Source organism: Tamandua tetradactyla, chromosome 4 (genome assembly GCF_023851605.1).
Source record: "Tamandua tetradactyla isolate mTamTet1 chromosome 4, mTamTet1.pri, whole genome shotgun sequence".
Classification (NCBI taxonomy): domain Eukaryota; kingdom Metazoa; phylum Chordata; class Mammalia; order Pilosa; family Myrmecophagidae; genus Tamandua; species Tamandua tetradactyla.
The window spans coordinates 187424766-187450017 of NC_135330.1; the positions used below are offsets into that span (position 1 = coordinate 187424766).

Below are 25252 nucleotides of genomic sequence, written 5' to 3' on the forward strand. Positions count from 1 at the left end.
TCTTTTCTCTAGTTTTCCAACCAGATGGGTAAACTCTTGAAAGGACAAATTTCATCTTTGTTTTATACTGTGCCCGCCTGGTGCCTTGCAATAGGAATATAATTGATATTTATAACCTAGAAATTTAAGGGACTTAGAGATCATATAGTCCAATAGTTCTGTCCAAGAGACTAGAGGTCAGGGACTTTTAAGTCCCATACCATGCTTGGTTAACTAGTTTGCTTGTTAACTTCTAATAAACAACGTGGACAAGTGGCTAGTGTTCAAATGATACTCATCTATGGCCTGGGGTAATGCAGCCAAATTATCCTTCATTACCCTGAATAATTAAAAGTGTAGTTTAATTATTTATTAAATACTAAAATATTAATTATTTTTTTAATTATTAAAAAAAACAAGCCTTTGGTGGAAAACTAGAAGCAATGCCCCACCCTGCTGCACTCTCTTTCTTTCATCCTTGTGTTTCTCTTGCTTACGTGTATGTGCTCTCTCACTCGACCCCCTTTCCTTCGTTGCTTTCCCTCCTTTCCTCTCAGGCTTCCAGCGGCTTTTATATTGTTGCTGCTGCTGTTTCCCTCTTCCTCAAACTAACTGTAATAGTTCGAAACCATTACATACCCCAGAAAAGCCGTGTTAATCCTGCCCAATCTTGTGGGGTCAGCCATTTCTTTTAATTCTGATTCAATACTGTAGGGTAGAAATATTTGATTAGATTATCTCCACAGAGATGTGGCGCGCCCAATTGTAGGTGTGACCTCTTTTGATTAGATGGAGATGTGACTCCACCCATTCTAGGTGAGTCTTGATTAGTTTACTAAGCCCTTTGAAAGGAGAAACATTTCGGAGAAACTTCAGAGCAGAGCCAATGCAGACAGTTGGAGACCAGTTGCTTCAGAGCTGACAGCAAACACGAGACCTAAACATTTGGAGATCCAGGGCCCAGAACATATCACCATGTGCCTTCCCATGAGACGCTAAGCGAGCCAGAACCCAGAGTTGTGTTCTGGAGGAGCTAAGTGAAGGCCCACAGGTGCTAAGTGAGGATCCCCCACAGGAAATAGGCTAAAAGCAATGCAGCCCAGGAGCAAGGGACCAGCAGATGCCAGCCTTTCCACCTGACAGATATGTTGCAGATGACATCAGCCTTTCTTCAGTGAAGGTAACCTCTTGCTGGTGCTTTAGTTTGGACATTTTCTCAGCACTAGCACTGTAAATTTATAACTTATTAAATTCCCTTTTAAAAAGTCATTCCATTTCTGGTATAATGCATTCCAGCAGCTTAACAAACTAATATACTAACTGTATTGTTTCAGGTATACATTTCCTTTTCTTTAATTTCTGCCTTCTCTTTCTCACATTGGCATATTGGTGGTTTCTTAGGTTGGGCTTGGTAAACCTGGCTACAGCCAACAAAATGGCTTTCAGACTCTGGAGAGTGCAGTTAGAATACCAATTTGGATGGGGAAAAAAGAGGAGGAATAACAAAGGTCACAAAGCAAAGTCATATCTGAGAGACACAATGCAAGCACAAGTGCCTAGATAAGTGTTGTTATATATTAGGCAGTGAAAATATCTACTAATTCATTCTCAAACATTTAAGAACCTGTTACAAGTCACTATTCTGGGAATATATTGATATGATAAAATGAGATCTCACCTTCAAGGAGTTTAGGAAGGGGGATGCTGGATAGCAATTAAATAGTTAAAAGCACTGGCTCTGAGGCCAAATCGTCTGGGATTCAAATTCCAGTTCTGTCACTTATAGCTATGTGGCCTTGAAACAGTCCCCTCTCTATGCCTCAGCTGGCTGAAAAAATGAGTAAACTGGAACCAAACTATTCAGATTCAAATCTCAGCCCTGGACATTGAGCAAGCTATATTACTCTTCTACCCAGGTAATACACCTGTAAAATGAAGAAAATTAACAGAATCTAAAGTGCAGATTGATATTCTATTATATCAATGAAATAATACACACAAAGCTGTTAGCATAACACCCAATATATATTAAGTACTTTGTAAGGTTAGCTATACTACTAACACTATCATTTTAACAAATGGTCTAATAGAAACATAAAAAATTCTATGAAAGGACAGAGAGAGGTTCAATTAGCTATATTACAGAGTAAGTAAAGGCTTTATAGAGAATGAACTTATCTCAAAGGATCAGTAGGAGCTTGTCACGATAGCGAATAACAGCAGAGCAAACTATACTAAAGTTAGTTCTGAGATTTGAGTATCCAGATCCATAATTAAGAGTGTCTTTGGGACTTATGATAAAAATGGATGGAAGAGAATAGCAGGCATATTATACTGGAAAGAATATCTTGGATTTCAACATTTTCTTTTGTTAAGTCATAAAATAACCAACATATGGCTAATTCTATAGGCTATTTCATACCACAATTCAGGGCTTACTTTCAATGTATAAATCAATCTAATAAACTTGGTTATTTAGTTTCAAAATCAATAGCATATTAAAAGCATTAAATTATAAATGCTAGAGTCAAGTACACTAATGGCAGAAGAGAAATCCAATAACCTGACAGTGAAGTAGGAGAGAAAATACAAAGCAGACATGGGTACAATATTCTGGGACCAATTAACGTTATCGAAAAAGTCTTGAATTCTATTTATCGTGATAATCCTTAAGCAAGTTTATTAACTGTGTAGAAAGTATTTTGTCAAAATGTAGGAAAACGTGTATTGCAGTTCAAATGTTTTTGTTTTGGCAGGCTCTGGCAGTTTAAATATTTTTAATGCAAATCATAAGAAAAAATATTTTATTATGTACAAGGCAATTTTAGTTATCTAGAAAATTCACTTACATAGAACACCTCATATCGTTTTGATGATGGATAAATTAGGCATTACTAGCTGATCGACTATATATTCAAGGCACTGTGTAGAATGTACATTACATAAAATACCAGAGTTATGTTTATATAAACTGAAAATGATAAGAACTTGGAGTGAAAACAGAATGTCTTTCAGAAAGACTCAAGTGGACATATCTTGGGGTTGTCATATAAATACTATCACATGTCAAATAAAATTAGACCACAAGATACAAATCCTTTCATCTTTTGAAAATTGTTAACATCACACATTTTAAAGAGTTTACCACTAGTGCATTCTTAGATATAATAAGGAATCACTTACAGGGAAAGCATCTATATGAATAACAACACCATATTTAAATTATAGGTGTGTTGATTTCAGAGAAATGTGACTGTTATTATCTCCCATATCTAAATCAATTCCTTACAAAGATAAAAAGTATTATAAGGCAAACTGTAATGCCAAGCAAATTATTTAGGATAGAAACTTCAGTATAAATGTTGTTGTTCATGACTAAAATCCCTGTAAGTACTGGAGGCTGTTATTAGGCTATGAGAGGACAGCGGCACTGGGGGAAGGTGGAATCACCAGGCATTACAGGATCTGCTGCATAAACCAAGTTTTAAGTTTCTTTTTTTTCTTCTTCTTCTTCAGACTTTTGGTTTTTATCCTCAATTTGTACAGGAATACACTTAGAAATAAAATCCAGTAGGCCCTTTCTCTACGTTAGTTTCCTTTAAGACCAAAAGGTATAATGTACCTTACTGAGAGTTAATTCAATAAAATCAGGTTCATCAAAAAAAAAAAAAAAAAATTCACAAATAGGTAAGAAAGTGAAAGCTCTTAAAACTTCCCTTCCCTAACCCAAAAGAAAAAAAAAAATTAAAGTAAAAAGAGCAATATTAAAGCTAACACCTAACTTCCCACTTTAAACTTGTTTTATTTATCAGAGAAGTTGTGGGTTTACAGAACAATCATGCATAAAAGGCATGATTCCCATACAACGCCCCACTGCCAACACCTTATATTGATATGAAACATTTGTTACAACTGATGATAACATATTTTTATAATTGTACTATTAAAGTCCATGGTTTAATTTAGCATTCATGGTATAGTACAGTTCCATGGAATTTTTCAAAAAACTTTGTTACCATATATACAATCTAACATTTTCCCTTTTAATCATATTAAGATATATATTTATATATCTTTCAGTCGTATTAACTACATTTACAATGTTGTGTTACCATCGCTACCATTTGTTACCAAAACATTTCCATCATTCCAAATTGGAACCTATACATTTTAAGTCTTCCCTTCCCATTCTCTATTCCCGCCCCATCCCCTGGTAACCCATATTCTATGTTTTGACTCTATGAGTTTGTTTATTCTAATTGTTTCAAATCAGTGAGATCATACAATATCTGTCCTTTTGTGCCCAGCTCTTCTCAATATGACATCTTCAAGATTCTTGAAGGGTCTTCTGGATACTGATAATTTGGACAAAACTATCAGACAACACCAGGATTGAAGACTGCTTTTTTTTTTTTTTTAAGTGAGAACAGTGGAGTGTAATGGAATCTGAGGATGAAATTCTGAACCAATTCACTGAGGAGGACTACGTACAGCTGTATCTGCCCACTGCTAAGGAACACTTCCCATTGTCATCATCATGCAGTTATCTAACAAATGGAGTAAAGTACACTGAGAAAGCAGGAAGTGCTGTCACTGATAACTCCCAATTTGGAGGGACCTGTCAAGACAAAAAAGTACCGAATGTCCCATTTAAGGTTCCTGTCACTCACTCACTCACTAGAGGTCCTATGTTTGCCATTTTCCCCCTCCTGTGTCCTGTCAAAAGGTGGATGGTGGATAGAAAATAATTTCCTAGAACAACTGCCTTAGCTGGGACTAGCATTAGCAAGTATGGCTTGGCAGGGCAGAGGAAAATTCACGGCCACACTGTGCTGCTTTGAAAGGACTTATGCACCCTGGAAAAGCCACAACTTAATCCTAATACAAATTTGTGGGGGCAACTGTTTCTCTCAAACCCCATTTAGCACTGAATGTTGGGGATGTGATTAGATTATCTCCATGAAGATGTGCCTTGCTTAAGAGTGGGTATTAAACTGGATTAGGTGGAGACGTTTCACCATCCACTCCAGGTGGGTCTTGATGAATTTCCTGGAATCCTATAAAAGAGGAAACATTTTGGAGAAAGTGGGAGATTCAGAGAGGGCAGAGAAGGATGACAGAATGCCGCAGAACCATGAAGCATGAGAATCCACTGGCCAGTAACTTTTGGAGATGAAAAAGGAAAACACCTCCCAGGGAGCTGGAGAGGAAGCTAGCAGAAAACGCTGTGTTCACCATGTGCCCTTCCAGCTGACAGAGAAACCCTGACCGTGTTTGCCATGTGTGTTTCCTTCTGAGAGAGAAACCCTGAACTTCATCAGCCTTCTTGAATCAAGGTATCTTTCCCTGGATGCTTTAGATTAGACATTTCTATAGACTTGCTTTAATTGGGACATTTCCATGGCCTAAACACTGTTACCTTACAAATTATTAAATTCCCCCTTTTAAAAGCCATTCTATTTCTGGTATATTGCCTTCTTGCAGCTAGCAAACTACAACACACACTATGTGGCCCATCTTAAAAATGAACATCTCATTAAAAAACTGAAAACCTAGGAACTGTGAGGACTTTTTCCTAGAGTGGCAGGTACCCCAAAAGGGAGAACAAAGTGAAGCCCAAATGCCACCCCAGGGGATGGGATAAACCTCAACTTCACAAAACAGGCAGGAGCTCTAGGCATGTTCCCATCTAGCCTATAGCTCAGTTTCTTCCCAGATTGTTCAGGCAGCTGAATGGTTGAACAGTTTTATGAATTATTAACAACCTATTCTTCAGCTAAATTTTATTTTTATTTTTTACATGGGCAGGCATCGGGGATTGAACCCGGGTATCTGGCATGGCAGGTTAGAACTCTACCACTGTGTCACCATTGCCTGCCCCAGCTAATGCTTTGTTTTTTCTTTTTTAACTTTTTTTTTTTAATTGTATAATATAACATACACACAAAGCAAAGAAAGAAAAAAGCAATACTTTCCAAAGCACTCTTCAACAAGTAGTTACAGGACAGATTCAAGATTCTGTCATTGGCTACTGTACTATCCTCTCAGATTTTTCCTTCTAGTTCTCTGGAACACTGGAGGCTAGAAGGAATATACATATTTTTTATCCTCATTGTTTTTTCTTTTCTGTGAAAAATAACATATATACTAAAAGCAATTAACCTCAAAGCACAGCACAACAGTTAGTTGTAGAACAGGTTTCAGAGTCTGGATGGGTTACAATTTTAGGTTTTTACTCCTAGCTGCTCTAAGACACTGGAGACTAAAGGAAATATCAATTTAATGATTCAGCAATCATATTCATTTGTTAACCCCTACATTCTCTGTATAACTCCACCATCACCTTTGATCATTCTATTCCACTCTTTAGAGGTACTTGGGCTACGGCCATTCTAACATTTTCATGTTGGAAGGGGCTGTCAATAATATGGGGTAGGGAGATGGAACTATCTGATGTTCTGAAGAGGCTAGGCTCACTAGTTTTCAGGACTCATCTTGTCCAGGGACCCATCTGGAGGTTACAGGTTTCTGGAAAGTTACCCTAGTGTATGGAACCTTTGCAGAATCTTATATATTGCCTTAGGTGTTCTTTAGGATTGCTTGGAATGGTTTTGGTTGGGATTTGGCAAGTTCTGATAGGTAGCAATGTCTAACTGAAGCTTGTGTAAGAGTAACCTCCAGAGTAGCTCTTGACTCTACTTGAATTCTCCCAGCCACTGATACTTTATTAGTTAGTTATACTTCTTTTCCCTCTTTTGGTCAGGATAGAATTGTTGATCCCATAGTGCCAGGGCTGGTCTCACCTCTGGGAGTCATCTCCTATGCTGCCGGGGAGACTTTCATCCCTGGATGTCATGTCCCACATAGCGGGGAGGGCAATGATTTCACTTGTGGAGTTGGGCTTAGAGAGAGTGAGGACACATTTGAGCAACAAAAGAGGTCCTCCAGAGATAACTCTCAGGCACATCTATAGGTAGGGTAAGCTTCTCTGCTACCTACAAAAGCTTCACAAGAGTAAGCATCAAGATCAAGGGGTTGGTCTATTGATTTGGGTGTCCCTAATGTTTGACACAGTAACAGGGGATTCTCTAATGGTAAAGTTTAATAGTTCCATATTTTTTCTCCCATCTTTCAAGGACTTTCCCAGCTAATATTTTAATAAAAATTAAAAAAAAAAAAAAGAGCTTAGATCAAGAGGGAAAGGAGTCAAAGATACCTATGCACATTGTTTTTGGCAAATATGAAATTTCATTAGAACATCCCACTTAAAACGCAAGGTGGGGTATATGCAAAATTCTGCAAGAAAAATGAAGGCAATAGCAGGAGGAAACAAATGACAATGAAAATCACATTCTGAAAGGAAACAGGAAAACAAATTATAAAACATTAATGAGATACTGGAATTTTTAACACCAATAGCAAAGATGAAATATAAGAGGAGGAATGTTTGAAAAGTTGGCCAAGCTAAATAAAAGAAAGAGGAAGAAAATACCATTATAAAACTTAAAAAAAAAAACTTTAAGAAACAGTCAAGATTAAAATCAACACTGTAGTAAATATATGGAGTATGGAATTGGAAAGAAATCACACAGAAGGTAGAGTAAAAGCACAAAGAGGAGAAATCAATTAGGAAGAGAATATCTATACACATGACAGACACACACAAAAAGTCAACATATGGATACTGCTATGCTTAAAAGAAAGCAAATCAAACATATATTTCAAAATTACAGCAGGAAACATTTTATTAAAACTAAGAAAGTCTTCAATTTGCTTCCCTATTTACTACTGCCCTAAGTTTATATACTCTCTAATCTCAGAGAGACTGATCAGTTTTAGTGTCTTTCAGAGATTCTAAATAAGGTAAATACTATAAAATCTAAATTAGGTTAAAATCACTGTGCACTTATTGTTAGATTCAACCTTTTAAAAATGTTCTCTAGAGAGCTGATTACAAACACAGAGAATTTTATGTAATTTATCACTATTATTCTTGAAAGACACACACTGCCCTTATATATTACATGGGGAAATAAAAGCAAGAAGGATAACAACAGCCAAGCTCTCAATACAGAAGACTAGAGAGAATTTTTTTGCCTACCTCCACCGTTTATCACAGTTATCAGAATTATGCCAGCAGCACTGGGATAAACAGTATCAATCTTAATCTTTATCTGAATAATGAAATTTCCTGAGGTACTTCTATAAATCTGCTCTGTTGACCAATGTATACTGTTACATATAAATAACCAACAGAATGGCGTGAGCGAAGCAGCTGCCCAAGGACCAGCTAGGCAGAAAGGGAGGACTCAGCATGGAATGCAGTGGCAAAGATCAAAGAGCTGCTTATGGCTAATTGGTGGGTCTGTGATCCTGCACCGAATGTGGAGTCTTCATAGGTAGAAAGTGGTCAGAGCGGGGGATAAATTCCTCTGTGGTCACAATTATTCACTTCTCATACCTGCATTTAAAACTAAATATATGGGAAAGGAGGGGCAGAAGAAAAGCTGGAATTTGGGGCTATGCTGAACACATGAGAACCATCCACATGGTTCTGGTTATATATAAAATGCTCCATGGATTTCAAGGATTACTTGTAACGCAGTAAAAAATGTGACAAAGGAATTAAGAGTAGTGAGTGATGTGAAGTGGATAAAAGCAATCTTTGAAAGCTGATGACTTCTGTTAAAACATTTCGCTAGTTTATTGCTTTTAAAGCAACAGGTGCTTCACCATTCTGTCTCTACTTTTTATCCATGAAATGACAAACTGGAAAAAGTAAGTTCTCTGTTCTTTGTTGAACATTCTTTGGTCTTCGCATTTCCCAGGAAGAAAGTGGGAAAAAGAATGGGCCTTCCTTACAATCTTACAGCTAATACTTCTAATATATATACACTGCATTAGACAAATACAGTAAAACCTCATTCATTTGGGGCCTTTATTTTGGCATTTGTAATAACACGGATAAAACGTAATTGTTTTGCTGTCTTTGAACTCTTTGTGGTGTAATTGAGAGAATAAGTCTACCTTTAAAAGAAAACTTTACAGTTGGAAACTTTTACACATTGGACAGAATTTTTCCACTTTACTCTCAATTATGGAGACCTTATTGTATTTGAAAAAAATACTAAAATTAGAAATATCTGCTGCATGAGCTATGCTTCATAATAAATTCAGCGATGACTAAGTATCAGCAAAGGAGACAAAAGGCATTCTTTGGGAACCTGGAAACTATGGGAACTTCTATTCCCGGGCTTCTGAATATTATCTGATCTAGTGATGGCTAGTCTAGACATGTTTCCCTGGATTGGAAGAGAGCTAGAGTGGTTTTTTTTTTTTTTTGAAATGGGGAGGCACTGAGAATCGAACCTGGGTCTCTGGCATGGCAGGTGAGAATTCTGCCACTGAGCCACAGTTGCACTGCCCTAGGGTGGTTTTTACTAGATGAGCATGGTAAAATAAATGGTATATGCCTAATATATTATTTAAAAGCAAAAACATACAATTCTGTCTAGAGTAGAATGAGTGGTCACTGGTGAATAAAGAAAACAAGCATCTTCTCTACAAGTAAATGCTTTTTCTTATTAGGTCACTGTACAGAATAGTTATTTTACCTTTCTTCATAATTATCTTCTAGAAGTTACATCATGGCTACACACTGTTTTTGTTTATGCTCCAAACAAAAAGTTAAAATTAGGTTTCAAATAATAAAAAGGAGCTAGAGCTTTAACTTAAAATTTTAGTACCCGTCCTAAAGTATCACCAGCACCATTCACTGCAACCATAACTAAGTAACGTTTTTCTTACCAAATGACCGAGTTACTTTGGCATACTTACTTTGGCAGAGAGTATTTGTGAACTCTTTTTACAATTCAACATCAGTTTACTGAATAAACAATACATGTTTCTTATGACTGACTACACATTATACTGAATTTAAAATGATGAAAGAAGAGGCACTCAATTTCTAGTAGGGGAGGCATATTAGAAGGTGGTAAGTGCTGTAGTAGAAGCAGGAAAGGTACAACCAGCATTTTAGCAAGGTTGTGTGTCCAACCATGGTACATTTCAAACTCTGATTAAGGTTTTATTCAATGTTATTCACCAATCATGACCTTTTGACTTCTTACTTTTCAAAATGAGATTTGCAGTCATTTTTCAATTATATTTAGATTATTATTTTTCAATATTATATAGTTAAATTTAAATAGAAAACTAGTCACAGGTCTGGAATCTGTAACATTTATGTGGACTGTGATTTAACTTCTTTGGGCAATGGAGAGGTAGATCCAGAGCAGCAACAAGGAATCTTTTGTGATAGAAGCTATGATCTAATCTCAGGAACAAAACATGAACCTCACATATCGATACAAAAAGGTTTCCTCAAAACTGAGAACTTCAAGCAAGTCTGGAAAGTACTGCTACCAGAGGTCAGAGTCATAAACAGAGCTACCGCTAGGGATAAGAACATTTAGGACACTATATCTTACAGTACATAATAGCACCGTAGGGAGCAAAGAAGGAATGGATTAAAGGATCCCTCCCTCTCCTTCCTTCCATCCGTTCTAAGGGAACAGCTGCAGTCTGTAGCTACAAGTATTTTATAGCCTGGGATTGTAGAAAGAAAGTGATTCATCCATATAGTATTTTACACTGCCTTTTCCCCATTCTCCTGTACTTGCTGTGACTCACTCAGACTTCCACATCCCCAATCCCCAGCAAATGGGTATCCTCTCTTTTTGCTTTTCAGTTTATAGGAAACTCATAATGAGAGTGGCTTTTTAAAAGTTGTGGTTGAATAATAATGGCAGTTTGCCTGTACCACTAAAACCCCACAAAATTTAGCCTTATGCAAAATTTGGTCAGAAATTGAAGTTATTTTAAAAAGTGCAATGACTGCTTATTGCATAGAAACAGAAATTTTAGTGAAAATAAAAATAGAATAATTTCTTTTAAAACTTTGTTTTTTAAATGGAAAAAAGTAAATTAAAGCTCGAATGCAGGCGCAGATATAGATTTCTTACTAAAAACAAAAATTTAGTTTTTAAGATTCCATAAGTGTTATTTATTTTTGTTTGTGTGGCAGGGTCTGCTGTATGGCAGGGTCACATTTCATTATTTTTCCATGTGAGTATCCTGTTATTGCAGCACCATTTGTTGAATTTTGTTTGCTTGTTTCTTTTTTGGGAAGTGCATGGACCTGGAATCTAATGCGAGTCTCCCTCATGGTAGGCGAGAATTCTACCACTGAACTACCCTTGCACTCCCTGAGTGTTATTTTTTTTATGAATTGGTCTGGTACAAACAAATATTGCACTAACGAAAATGCCAAGCTTATTTTTGATCACTGCTTTCTAGTGGGCGATGCCCCACTAAATTCATTTGTATTTAGAATCAGTATTCACTTGGCTACTTTCTAAAATTCATTTGACTTTACAGTCAGTATTCACTTGGCTACATTTGATAAGCTTCAATACAATTTCACTGCATACCTTTCCAGAAGACAGATTAAGTAATCACGTATGTACTTCTGATTGTAGTTAAACTACTTCACAAAAAGTAGTGAATATGAAGCACCAAACATGGCTAGTTGTTCCTTTCCATTTGGCTCACTTATTCCTTAACATTTAACTCAGATTTAACTCCTCCAGGAGTCCTTCCCTGCACACCCTTTTTGGAATGGGTGTCCTTTCTGTGCGACCCCAGAGAATCCTGAATAAACTTTCACCAAAGCCCTAATGACTCTGACTGGAATTATCTGTCCTCTACCACAATGAAATCCTCAAAAACAAAAATTACGTTTTTTCTCTGTATCCTCAGTATCTAGTATATAAAGATGGTTTTAAAAATAAAGTGTGAAAAAAAAATAAAAATAAATAAATAAAGTGTGCCAGGAATGAATCTATCTTTATGAATGAGAATCAATCTCTAATTCATCAATTAATTTAAAATAACAATTTTAAAATAGATTTCAGCCTTTGAATAATATGCAAATGTTTGGCATACAAACAGAAACAAAAGTCCTTTGCTTCCTTTTATTATACTCACAAATTATACCTTCTGCTAATTACTTTAGATGTTTTAAATGCCTTCATAATAAAGGGAAAAAGACAAAGCCATCAACAGGTGGCAGGAGTGTTAATTGCACCAAAGGATATTGCCTTACTTTTTGCCTATCACAGAAACCATGAAATGTGAGAGACAGAATCCTCTGACTGGATTACACCAGCTGCCTCACACTCGCGTTCTGTGAATCTAAATGAATGAGCTAACGGCTTTCAAGCATTATACCATGGTTGATTTAGGTTTTAACTGATTTTTTCAGCTTCAGCTTGGAGTACATTGACAGAACATAATACAATACTTATAAAATTTTGCTATTAAAATTTATTTTAGGAGATGAGAGATAAACTAGACATTTTACCAAACTGTGGCAAAACACGTCAAGTTTACTACAAAAGATGCTAAGATGCATGCTAGTCATGTTAATGTTGATGTTTATAAATTAAATCACCACTAAATAAGTAATAATATACAGATCTGATTATATATTTTGGCAAATTAATTCATTGTTAAAGCAAAGCTCTGTTTTGAATCTGAGATGAACAAACAGAGCAAATCAACTCAGATCTGACAAGAATTTGCCAAAAACTCCCTTTCCACTTTTACAAAATTTTGACATATTTCTTGTTAAGATATCCATGCTCTCATGGATTTTTTGGGAATGTTTTCACTTGTATTAAAGATTTTGACAATGAAGGCTACATAACATGTAAAACCTATTTGCTATACAATAAGCATCTATTTCTCAGTAGGAGAGACATGCCATAGTATGGTAACCACTTTAATATGTAAAATAATTCTGAATTTTTATATAAAAATATTTGGCTAAAATATGGCACATCTTTGCTGTAAAACTGACAATGTGACAATGTAGTTGATGAAGCTTATAAGATTTCAGAAATGTCTCCTGAGGGAAATGGGAATGTTTCTCTTGCCAGATAAACAGTTAAACAAGTATGAGACAAAGTTAGAAGGAAAATCATGTTACTAGAAAAGAAGAGCATGCTTCCTCTATGTCAAAATGACAACCATAACAATGACACATAAGAAAATACAGAGTATGCTCTTCAGAAGACACTAAAAGATAATTTTTATAAACTTCTTGTTGTAGTATTGAATAGCTAGCTCTTCAGAGAATTCAATCACAAAATAGAGATCATTTCTACGAATGCTAAACGATTCCTTTATATTAGAATACCTTCCTCAAACCATAAGTACAACTTATACATAATCACAGCTTACATACAATCACATGGATAAAATTGGGATTTTCTTAATTGAAGGTTTCTTTGCTACTGCACTCAGATTAGCAGCATTTGGATGCAAAGGTTTAACTCATGCTAGTATAGAAAAGCCAAGGAGGAGACTGTGACTTAGAGACTTAATGGACACTCCTGCCAGTTAGCTGCTGTTGTTGCTGCTACGTCGAGATACTGCTGGTGGGACCCACATAGGTCTCTTGCTTTTAGGTGAAGGACTGCATATTTGTAATGGTTTCCTAAAGGCCGCTGAAGAGAGAGGAGCCTTTTTTGGTGAAGGCTGAGATTCTGGTTTTACGGCAGCTGGTGAAGAGTCTTTCAAAGTGACCAAAGCATTACATTTGGATTTAGGTTTCTTTCCCTTCTTTTCTACTGGAGATTTTACCTTTACTTCTTTCTTTTTAAGTTCTTTGGCTTTACTTTTTCTCATACTGAACTCTTCATCATTTTCTCTCTCACCAAAATCAGCATCATCCCCAGTAATCTTCACTAGTTGAAAAATCTGGTTCGGAGTCGTTTACACTATCACCATCACTGCCTTCCAAAAGAATCTTCCTCTGTTGTACTATAGTTTTAGATGCTGCTTTTCTTTTCCCTTGAACACTATGAAAATCATCTTCCTCAGTAATCTTTTCCAAATTGAAGTAATTGCTGGCTATGCTGCAATTAGAGGTATGAGCAGACTTATTCATTGTTTCTGTTTAGCTATTGCCATGTTTTTCAAGGTGTTTATCTTGAGACTACCGCACATCAATGGTGATAGCTGGAAGTTCCCTTACTGATAAAGCTAGCGCAACTTCTAAAGCTCTCTTGTAGAGCTTGTCATCGAAAGCCATCCTTTTTTTTTTCCTTTGGCTTTTAAAAGGGGAATTTATTATTATTATTTTTTAATTTTTTTATTAATTAAAAAAATTAACAGACAAAACATTAAGATATCATTCCATTCTACACATACAATCAGTAATTCTTAATATCATGACATAGTTGCATATTCATCATTTCTAGAACATTTGCATTGATTTAGAAAAAAATAAAAAAGACAACAGAAAAAGAAATAAAACGATATCAGAAAAAAAAAAGATTATACATGCCATACCTCTTACCCCTCACTTTCAATTACCACTAGCAGTTTAAACTAAATTTATTTTTAACATTTGTTCCCCCTATTTTTTATTTTATTTATTTTTTAAATTAATTAAAAAAATTAAAACAATATTTAGAAATCATTCCATTCTACATATGCAATGAGAAATTCTTAATATCATCACATAGATGCATGATCATCATTTCTTAGTACATTTGCATTGATTTAGAAAAAGAACTAGCAAAACAACAGAAAAAGATATAGAATGATAATATAGAGAAAAAATAAAAATAATAACATAAAAAAATAAAAAAATATATATATATAAAAAAACACACAAACAAACAAACAAAAAAACTATAGCTCAGATGCAGCTTTATTCAGTGTTTTAACATGATTACTTTACAATTAGGTATTAGTGTGCTGTCCATTTTTGAGTTTTTGTATCTAGTCCTGTTGCAGTCTGTATCCCTTCAGCTCCAATTACCCATTATTTTACCCTGTTTCTAACTCCTGCTGGTCTCTGTTACCAATGACATATTCCAAGTTTATTCTCGAAAGTCGGTTCACATCAGTGGGACCATACAGTATTTGTCCTTTAGTTTTTTGCTAGACTCACTCAGCATAATGTTCTCTAGGTCCATCCATGTTATCACATGCTTCATAAGTTTATTCTGTCTTAAAGCTGCATAATATTCCATCGTATGTATATACCACAGTTTGTTTAGTCACTCGTCTGTTGATGGACATTTTGGCTGTTTCCATCTCTTTGCAATTGTAAATAACGCTGCTATAAACATTGGTGTGCAAATGTCCGTTTGTGTCTTTGCCCTTAAGTCCTTTGAGTAGATGCCTAGCAATGGTATTGCTGGGTCGTATGGCAATTCTATATTCAGTTTTTTGAGGAACCGCCAAACTGCCTTCCACAGTGGTTGCACCATTTGACATTCCCACCAACAGTGGATAAGTGTGCCTCTTTCTCCGCATCCTCTCCAGCACTTGTCATTTTCTGTTTTGTTGATAATGGCCATTCTGGTGGGTGTGAGATGATATCTCATTGTGGTTTTGATTTGCATTTCTCTAATGGCCAGGGACATTGAGCATCTCTTCATGTGCCTTTTGGCCATTTGTATTTCCTCTTCTGAGAGGTGTCTGTTCAAGTCTTTTTCCCATTTTGTAATTGGGTTGGCTGTCTTTTTGTTGTTGAGTTGGACAATCTCTTTATAAATTCTGGATACTAGACCTTTATCTGATATGTCGTTTCCAAATATTGTCTCCCATTGTGTTGGCTGTCTTTCTACTTTCTTGTTGAAGTTCTTTGATGCGCAAAAGTGTTTAATTTTGAGGAGCTCCCATTTATTTCTTTCTTTCTTCAGTCCTCTTGCTTTAGGTTTAAGGTCCATAAAACCGCCTCCAATTGTAAGATTCATAAGATATCTCCCTACATTTTCCTCTAACTGTTTTATGGTCTTAGACCTAATGTTTAGATCTTTGATCCATTTTGAGTTAACTTTTGTATAGGGTGTGAGATACGGGTCCTCTTTCATTCTTTTACATATGGATATTCAGTTCTCTAGGCACCATTTATTGAAGAGACTGTTCTGTCCCAGGTGAGTTGGCTTGACTGTCTTATCAAAGACCAAATGTCCACAGATGAGAGGGTCTATATCTGAGCACTCTATTCGATTCCATTGGTCGATATATCTATCTTTATGCCAATACCATGCTGTTTTGACCACTGTGGCTTCATAATATGCCTTAAAGCCCGGCAGTGTGAGACCTCCAGCTTTGTTTTTTTTCCTCAAGATACTTTTAGCAATTTGGGGCACCCTGCCCTTCCAGATAAATTTGCTTATTGGTTTTTCTATTTCTGAAAAATAATTTGTTGGGATTTTGATTGGTATTGCATTGAATCTGTAAATCAGTTTAGGTAGGATTGACATCTTAACTATATTTAGTCTTCCAATCCATGAACACGGTATGCCCTTCCATCTATTTAGGTCTTCTGTGCTTTCTTTTAACAGTTTTTTGTAGTTTTCTTTGTATAAGTTTTTTGTCTCTTTGGTTAATTTTATTCCTAGGTATTTTATTCTTTTAGTTGCGATTGTAAATGGGATTCGTTTCTTGATCCCCCTCAGCTTGTTCATTGCTGGTGTATAGAAATGCTACAGATTTTTGAATGTTGATCTTGTAACCTGCTACTTTGCTGTACTCATTTATTAGCTCTAGTAGTTTTGTTGTGGATTTTTCAGGGTTTTTGACGTATAGTATCATATCGTCTGCAAACAGTGATAGTTTTACTTCTTCCTTTCCAATTTTGATGCCTTGTATTTCTTTTTCTTGTCTAATTGCTCTGGTTAGAACCTCCAACATGATGTTGAATAACAGTGGTGATAATGGACATCCTTGTCTTGTTCCTGATCTTAGGGGGAAAGTTTTCAATTTTTCCCCATTGAGGATGATATTAGCTGTGGGTTTTTCATATATTCCCTCTATCATTTTAAGGAAGTTCCCTTGTATTCCTATCTTTTGAAGTGTTTTCAACAGGAAAGGATGTTGAATCTTGTCAAATGCGTTCTCTGCATCAACTGAGATGATCATGTGATTTTTCTGCTTTGATATGTTTTTTGTTGATATGGTGTATTACATTAATTGATTTTCTTATGTTGAACCATCCTTGCATACCTGGGATGAATCCTACTTGGTCATGATGTATAATTCTTTTAATGTGTTGTTGGATTCAATTTGCTAGAATTTTGTTGAGGATTTTTGCATCTATATTCATTAGAGAGATTGGCCTGTAGTTTTCTTTTTTTGTAATATCTTTGCCTGGTTTTGGTATGAGGGTGATGTTGGTTTCATAGAACGAATTAGGTAGCTTTCCCTCCACTTCGATTTTGTTAAAGAGTTTGAGGAGAGTTGGTACTAATTCTTTCTGGAATGTTTGGTAGAATTCACATGTGAAGCCGTCTGGGCCTGGGCTTTTCTTTTTATGAAGCTTTTGAATGACTGATTCAATTTCTTTACTGTGATTGGTTTGTTGAGGTCATCTATTTCTTCTTGAGTCAAAGCTGGTTGTTCATGCCTTTCCAGGAACCCGTCCATTTCATCTAAATTGTTGTATTTATTAGCATAAAGTTGTTCATAGTATCCTGTTATTACCTCCTTTATTTCTGTGAGGTCAGTGGTTATGTCTCCTCTTTCATTTCTGATCTTATTTATTTGCGTCCTCTCTCTTCTTCTTTTTGTCAATCTTGCTAAGGGCCCATCAATCTTATTGATTTTCTCATAGAACCAACTTCTGGTCTTATTGATTTTCTCTATTGTTTTCATGTTTTCAATTTCATTTATTTCTGCTCTAATCTTTGTTATTTCTTTCCTTTTGCTTGCTTTGGGGCTAGTTTGCTGTTCTTTCTCCAATTCTTCCAAGTGGACAGTTAATTCCTGAATTTTTGCCTTTTCTCCTTTTCTGATATAGGCATTTAGGGCAATAAATTTCCCTCTTAGCACTGCCTTTGCTGCATCCCAGGTTTTGATATGTTGTGTTTTCGTTTTCATTCACCTCGAGGTATTTACTAATTTCTCTTGCAATTTCTTCCTTGACCCACTCATTGTTTAAGAGTGTGTTGTTGAGCCTCCACGTATTTGTGAATTTTCTGGCACTCCGCCTATTATTGATTTCCAACTTCATTCCTTTATGATCCAAGAAAGTGTTGTGTATGACTTCAATCTTTTTAAATTTGTTAAGACTTGCTTTGTGACCCAGCATATGGTCTATCTTTGAGAATGATCCATGAGCACTTGAGAAAAAGGTGTATCCTGCTGTTGTGAGATGTAATGTCCTATAAATGCCTGTGAAGTCTAGCTCATTTATTGTAATATTCAGATTCTCTATTTCTTTATTGATCCTCTGTCTAGATGAGAGTGTTCTGTCCATTGATGAGAGTGGTGAATTGAAGTCTCCAACTATTATGGTATATGCGTCTATTTCCCTTTTCAGTGTTTGCAGTGTATTCCTCACATATTTTGGGGCATTCTGGTTCGGTGCATAAATCTTTATGATTGCTATGTCTTCTTGTTTAATTGTTCCTTTTTTTAGTAGATAGTGTCCTTCTTTGTCTCTTTTAACTGTTTTGCATTTGAAGTCTAATTCGTTGGATATAAGTATAGCTACTCCTGCTCTTTCCTGATTGCTATTTGCATGAAATATTTTTTCCCAACCTTTCACTTTCAACCTATGTTTATCTTTGGGTCTAAGATGTGTTTCCTGTATATAGAAGGATCCTGTGTTTCCTGTGTATATTTCCTGCATATAGAAGGATCCTGTTTTTTAATCCATTCTGCCAGTCTATGTCTTTTGATTGGGGAATTCAGTCCATTAACATTTAGTGTTATTACTGTTTGGATAATATTTTCCTCTACCATTTTGCCTTTTGTATTATATATATCATATATGATTTTCCTTCTTTCTACACTCTTCTCCATACCTCTCTCTTCTGTCTTTTCGTATCTGACTCTAGTGCTCCCCTTAGTATTTCTTGCAGAGGTGCTCTCTTGGTCACAAATTCTCTCAGTGACTTTTTGTCTGAGAATGTTTTAATTTCTCCCTCATTTTTGAAGGACGATTTTGCTGGATATAGAAGTCTTGGTTGGCAGTTTTTCTCTTTTAGTAATTTAAATATATCATCCCACTGTCTTCTAGCTTCCATGGTTTCTGCTGAGAAATCTACACATAGTCTTACTGGGTTTCCCTTGTATGTGATGGATTGTTTTTCTCTTGCTGCTTTCAAGATCCTCTCTTTCTCTTTGACCTCTGACATTCTAACTAGTAAGTGTCTTGGAGAACGCCTATTTGGGTCTATTCTCTTTGGGGTCGCTGCACTTCTTGGATCTGTATATTTAGGTCTTTCATAAGAGTTGGGAAATTTTCAGTGATAATTTCTTCCATTAGTTTTTCTCCTCCTTTTCCCTTCTCTTCTCCTTCTGGGACACCCACAACACGTATATTTGTGCGCTTCATATTATCATTCAGTTCCCTGATCCCCTGCTCAAATTTTTCCATTCTTTTCCCTATAGTTTCTGTTTCTTTTTGGAATTCAGATGTTCGATCCTCCAGTTCACTAATTCTATCTTCTGTCTCTTTAAATCTACCATTGTAGGTATCCACTGTTTTTTCCATCTTTTCTACTTTGTTCTTCACTCCCATAAGTTCTGTGATTTGTTTTTTCAGACTTTCTATTTCTTCTTTTTGTTCAGCCCATGCCTTCTTCATGTCCTCCCTCAATTTATTGATTTGGTTTTTGAAGAATTTTTCCATTTCTGTTCGTATATTCAGAATTAGTTGTCTCAGCTCCTGTATCTCATTTGAACTATTGGTTTGTTCCTTTGACTGGGCCATATCTTCAATTTTCTTAGCATGATCCGTTATTTTCTGCTGGCGTCTGGGCATTTAATCAGATTTCCCTGGGCGTGGGACTCAGCAGGATGAAAGATTTTCCTGTGAAATCTCTGGGCTCTGTTTTTCTTATCCTGCCCAGTATGTGGCGCTCGTCTGTCTGCGGGTCCCACCAGTAAAAGATGCTGCGGCTCCTTTAACTCTGGAAAACTCTTGCTGTGGGGGAGGGTCGCCAGCCTAAGCTGCTTGAGGGAGTTACGATTCAAATCTCCCAGCCGGCCCGGGAGTCCGCGCGTGCGGGGGGTGGCGCCGGCCTCCTCGGCTTGGGGGAGTGCCAGTCCAAATCTCCCAGTCGGCCCGGGAAGCCAAGCGTGGCGTGGGGCGCTGGCCGCCGCGGCTTGGGGGAGTGCTGATCCAACGTTCCCACCCGGACCGGGAAGTCACATGTGTGGAAGGGACCTCTGTTGTCGGCCTCCACGGCTTTGGGGACCTCCTATCCAATTCTCCCAGCTGGCCCGGGTGGCCGCGTGTGGAGTATAGGTGCCGGCCGCCGTGGCTTGAGGGGACTGCATGTCCAATTCTCCCAGCCAGCCCGGGAAGGAGGGAGGGAGGGACTCCGGCCACCAGCCGCCCCGGCTCGGGGAAGCACGCGCCCCTCGGGTATCTCACCGCAGCGGATTCTCCCTGCTGGTTCAGCCTTTCCAGAATGGGGTACGCTGTCTTTTTGGTCTCTGTCGTGGCTCCGGGAGCTGTTCTGTACCGTTTCTATTTCTTTAGTAGCTGTTCTGGAGAAGGAACTAAGACCCGCGTGTCTTACTAAGCCGCCATCTTCAAAAGGGGAATTTATTAAGTTGCAAGTTTACAATTCTAAGGCTGTGAAAATGTCCAATTAAGGCAAGGCTATGAAAACATCCAAATTAAGGCACCAACAAGAGGTTGCCTTTACTTAAAAAAGGCCAATGAAGTTCAGGGTTTCTCTCTGGACAAGAAACATGGTGAAGTCTGCCAGCTCTCTCTCCTGGCTTCTTGTTTCATGAAGCTCCCCCAGGAGTGTTTCCCTTCATCTTCAAAGGTCTTTGGCTGCATGGGCTCTGGCCATCCTTTTTTTAAGGGATTTTTTCCTAGTGGTGGTCTATCGTCTTTTCTTGAGATTCTTCAGTTTAGTTGTTGGTTTGTCTCGTTTGAACTCCTTTTGTGTTGTTTCGAATTTCTTGATTAAAGGTGTAATTGAAGAAATAAAGTCATCATCACTATCAGAGTCCTCAAACTGTAGTGGTTTGGAGTTATGTACCCCACAAAACATGTTCTTAACTTAATCCATTCCTGTGGGTATGAACTCACCGTGAATAGGACCTTTCGATAAGATTACTTCAGTTAAAGTGTGGCCCCAGTGGATCAGGATACATCTCACTCCTATTACTGAAGACCTTCTAGGGAAGACTACAGAGAAGGAAGCCATAGGGAACACCCAGAGGGGTCAGTGGAACCCAGGAGACGCCACAACGTGCATTTCTATGTGGCAGAAAAAACAAGGACCAAGGATTGCCAGCAGCCAGCCCCAGGGCACCAATCCTTTGGAAGAAACCATTGCTTTGATGATGCCTTGATTTTGAAGTTCTCCTAGTATCAAAACTGAGTGCCAATAAATTACCATTGTTTAAACCAATTCACTGTATGGTATTTGTTTTCTTCCTGAGTCAGTGTAGCTTGTTTGTATGTCTCCAGGAATTTGTACATTTCATCTAAACTGCTTAGTTTGTTGGTGTATAGCTGTTCATAGTGTTCTCTTACGATTTCTTTTATTCTTCAGGCTTTGTGTTAATACACCCCTTCTCATTTCTGATTTTGTTTTATTTGCATCCTCTTTCTTTTTTTCTTTGTCAGTTTTGTTAGTGGCCCATCCGTTTTATTGATTTTATCAAAGAACCAACTTTTGGTTTTACTGATTCTTTCTTTTGTTCCTTTGTTCTCCCATTCACTTATCTTTTATTTAATCTTTGTTATTTCTCTTCTCCTATTCGCTTTGGGGTTAATTTGCTGTTCTTTCTCAATTTCCTCCAGGTTTGCTGTTAAAGCCTCGATTTTTGCTCTTTCGTGTTTTTTTTTGGCTTTACAAGGATTTTATTTTATTTAAAGTGTTAAAAATTAAAATAAAAAAATAAAAGCAGCAAGAGGGCAACCCCCAAAAATAAACAGGCAAAAAAATTTAGTGACAAGCCTAAGACAAGGAGAAAATGTTCGCAGTCCTAATAAAGTATTAATATACAGAATATGCAAATAGTTTCTTTAAATAAAATACATACATACATACATACATATATATATATATATATATATATATATATCCCAGTAGAGATATGGGCAAATGAAATGCAAAGGTGCTTCATAGTTGAAATGTAACTAACAAATGGACATCTGAAAAAATACTCAATTTCACTAGCAAGGAAAGTACAAATTAAGAAAATGAAATATCTTTCCCTAACGAAATTGGCAAAAATAAGAAAGACTGGTGGTATAAAGCATGGGCAAAGAATGTGGAGAAATGAGAATGTAAAATTGGTTCAATCATTTTGGAGACTGATCACATTCTCTATTAACATTGTTTAAATGCCTAATTTTGACCCAGTAATATTTTTGCTTATTTTTTCTGTTTTGTTTTTTCATTCTTTTTTTTTTTGTTGACCCAGTAATTTTACCATTAAGTATATGTCAGATGTTTGAACTTGTGCTCAAAGCTGTATAGAGAAGAAAATTCCTGGAGGCAGTTTTTTTTTTAATTAAAAAAATTTTTTTTAATATCAAAAAACACCAAATGCAAACATTCTTAACTTTTGATAATTCTGTTCTACATATATAAATCAGTAATTCACAATATCACTATATAGTTGCATATTCATCATCATGATCATTTCTTGGAACATTTGCATCTATTCAGAAAAAGAAATAAAAAGAATACAAAAAACTTTATACATACCATACCTCTTACCCCTCCCTTTCACTGATCACTAGCATTTCAAACTAAATTTATTTTAACATTTGTTCCCCCTATTATTTTTATTCCGTTATGTTCTACTCGTCTGTTGACAAGGTCTTTCTTGTTTTTTAATATAGGCATTTAGGGCAACAAATTTCCCTCTCAGCACAGCCTTTGCTGTATCCCATAAGTTCTGACAAATTGTATTCTCATTTTCATTCATCTCCAGATAGCTACTGATTTCTCTAGCAATTTCTTCTTTGACCCACTGGTTGTTTAAAAGTGTGTTATTTAATCTCCATATTTTTGTGAATGTTCTTATTCTTTGGTGGTTATTGAGATCCAGCTTCATCCCACTGTGATCAGAGAAAGTGTTTTGAATAATTTCAATATTTAAAAATTTATAAAGACCTGTTTTGTGCCCCAGCATGTGATCTATCTTGGAGAATGTTTCAAGTGCACTAGAGAAGAAGCTAATAACCTTATGCTTTGGAGAGCAATGACCTATATATGTCTGTTAAGTCTAATTCATTTATCAAGTTATTTAACTTCTCTATTTCCTTGCTGATCTTCTGTCTGGTTGTTCTATCTTGATAGAGAAGAGTAGCATATTGAAGTCTCCTACTATCATTGTTGAAACAACTATCGCTCCCTTCAGTTTTGCCAACGTCTGTCTCATGTATTTTGGGGCTCCTTGATTGGGAGCATAAACATTTATGATTGTTATATCTTCTTGGTGAATTAACCCTTTAATTAGTATATAGCGTCCTTTGTCTCTTATGATGTCTTTATACTTAAAGTCTATTTTGTCCAATATTATCTATAGCTACTCCTGCTTTCTTTTGGTTACAACTTGCATGGAAAAATCTTTTTCCATCCTTTCACTTTCAAACTATTTGTATTCTTGTGTCTAGGTTGAGTCTCTTGTAAGCAGCATATAGCTGGATTATGTTTCTTAATCCATTCTGCCAATCTGTATTTTTTAATTGGTAAATTTAGTCTGTTAACATTCAAAGCTATTACTGAAGAGGCATTTCTTGAATCCACCATCTTATCTTTTTAATTTCATTTGTCAGATCTATACATTTTTTCCCCTTTCTCTCTATTCTTTAAATTACCCTTGGGTGGACCATGGTGGCTCAGCAGGCAGAGTTCTCGCCCACCATGCCGGAGACCCGGGTTCGATTTCCGGTGTCTGCCCATGAAAAAAAAATAAAGCTACATAAATTACCCTTAGTGGTACTCTTCAATTCTGTGCCCTCTTCTTGACCTCCTTCTCCTGTCTTTTTTTTTTCAGTCGGCAGAACTCTTTTCAATATTTCTTGTAGGGTTGGTCTCTTGTTGACAAATTTTTTCAGGACTTGTTTGTGAAAACTTTAATCTCTCCTTCAATTAAAAAAAAAATTTTTTTTTAATTTTTTAACATGGGCAGGCACTGGGAATCGAACCCAGGTCCTCTGGCATGGCAGGCGAGAACTCTGCCTGTTGAGCCACCATGGCCTGCCCTCTCCTTCAATTTTGAAGGACAATTTGGCTGGGTATATAATTCTTGGCTGGAGTTCTTTGTCTTTCAGGATCTTGAATATATCATACCACTGTCTTCTCGCCTCCAGAGTGCTATTAAGTAGTCTGAACTCAATCGTACTTGGTTTCCCTTGAATGTAAGTCCTCAACGCTTTCAGGATTTTCTGCTTCTCTTCAACATTTGATGGACTGATTAGTATGTGCCTTGGGGAAGGCCTATTTGGATTTATTCTGTTTGGAGTTTGTTGGACTTCTTTGACTTGTATACTTATGTCCTTTATGAGGGTTGGGAAGTTTTCCCCCATTATATCCTCAACTACTCTTCCTATCCCTTTACTCCTCTCTTCTCCTTCTGGGACACCAATAATTCTTTTATTTATGCACTTTGTTTTGTCTCTCATTTCCCCGAATTCCCATTCAATTTTTTCATCTTTTTTTGCCATTTGCTGTTTTGAGTCTTCAAAGTCAATTATCCTGTCCTCTATATCACTTATTCTTTCTTCTGTCTCTTCAAATCTGGTGTTGTGTGCCTCTAGTATGTTTTTTTATTTGGTCAACACAGTCTTTAATCTCTGTGATTTCCATTATTTTTCTATTTATTCTTTCAAATTCCTCTTTGTGCTCTTCTGTCTTCTTGAGCTCCTTTACGTCATTTGCTATCCCACTTACTTAATTAAGTAGAGATGTATGAACATCTTTGATTAGTTGTTCCAACATCTGCGTCTCCTCTGGTATTTTAATTTGGTTATTAGGCTATATCTGCCTGTGATAAGCTTAGTGATATTTTGCGGTCTTTGTTGTATGTAAATATCTTGATTGATTTACTCTGGGAGTTGATTTCTTTCAGGGGTTGGAAGTCTTGTGTTTGCAGGATGGTTGGAGAGCAGGGAGCAGGACACAGGGTGGAAAACAGTACAGTGATTTGTTTCAGGGCAGGTATGGATGCAGGTTGGGGATGTTACGCTGATGCTTGT

At 36.6% G+C, this 25252-nt stretch overlaps 1 protein-coding gene and 1 pseudogene across 1 annotated transcript in view; both read right to left on the reverse strand.

Moving 5' to 3' along the window:
* MICU2 (mitochondrial calcium uptake 2) overlaps nucleotides 1-25252 on the reverse strand; it is a 154990-nt gene that overhangs the window by 97918 nt on the left and 31820 nt on the right. The window lies entirely within an intron of this gene.
* LOC143679668 (RAD51-associated protein 1 pseudogene) lies at nucleotides 11074-24931 on the reverse strand (annotated as a pseudogene).